The following is a 710-nucleotide window of genomic DNA, read 5'->3' as shown; positions in this document are numbered from 1 at the left end:
GGCCCCGCAGGGCTGCCCGGCTCCGGCTTGTGAATGCAGCCCGGTGCGCCGCGCTCCTTGTGAATGGGGGCAGCGTGGAGGATGGGAGGGAGGGAGGGATTTATCGCTGCCCGTTAGCATCTCTCTCCCTCGCTCTGCCCGCTCGCCTTCCCGGAGCTGGAGCTCTTAATGCTTACCTAAGTGGCGTCATCCAGCTGAAATTGAATCGGCCCATTAGCAGTCCCCATAGAGCCCTGGGCATCCGCTCCCCAGATAATGACTGCAACGGAGCCGAGAGCCGCGCCGAGGCTGCGGGATGCAGCAGGCACTATTTAAACGTTTCCGTCTGCGCGGGGCTCCGCTTCCCCCCGCCCTGCGCCCGCCGTGACAGCCGCGCGGCCCCTCGCCCCCGGGGACATCCAGCGTGCCCGGCCGCGCTGCCACCCGCCAGCCCCCGGCCGCCCTTCCGCRGCGCCGGCCCCACGGCCGTCATCCCGTCCTGTCCGTGCGGGTGGGTTCAGGTGGGTCTGTCACCGTGCGCAAGTCGCGGCATGCGGGTTTGGCTGCAAAGTCTAGTATTGACTGTCAGCTCTGTCACCTTGGGCAAATAGCTTCGCGTCCCCGCTGCCTGGTGGGCATAGGCACCTCCTGCCATCTCACACCTCTGTCCTGCTCACCTCTTCGTGGGGGATCTTAGGAAGGGTCTGTGAGACCCTGGATGTCATCTGCAT

The 710-nt window shown here is 66.0% G+C and overlaps 1 protein-coding gene across 1 annotated transcript in view; it reads right to left on the bottom strand.

The window, feature by feature from the left end:
- The window catches only part of SPRY3 (sprouty RTK signaling antagonist 3), a 4912-nt gene extending 4684 nt beyond the window's left edge, over positions 1-228 (bottom strand). Inside the window, exon 1 of the mRNA XM_026039121.1 lies at positions 177-228. The gene's annotated coding sequence lies outside the window, so the exon portion shown is untranslated. The remainder of the gene's footprint in view (positions 1-176) is intronic.
- Between the last annotated feature and the right edge of the window lie 482 nt (positions 229-710).

Source organism: Nothoprocta perdicaria, unplaced genomic scaffold, assembly GCF_003342845.1.
Source record: "Nothoprocta perdicaria isolate Ctin4 unplaced genomic scaffold, notPer1 scaffold_22, whole genome shotgun sequence".
NCBI lineage: Eukaryota > Metazoa > Chordata > Aves > Tinamiformes > Tinamidae > Nothoprocta > Nothoprocta perdicaria.
Note: the sequence above shows the minus strand (reverse complement) of the source record. Positions and strands in the feature narration are given on the sequence as shown.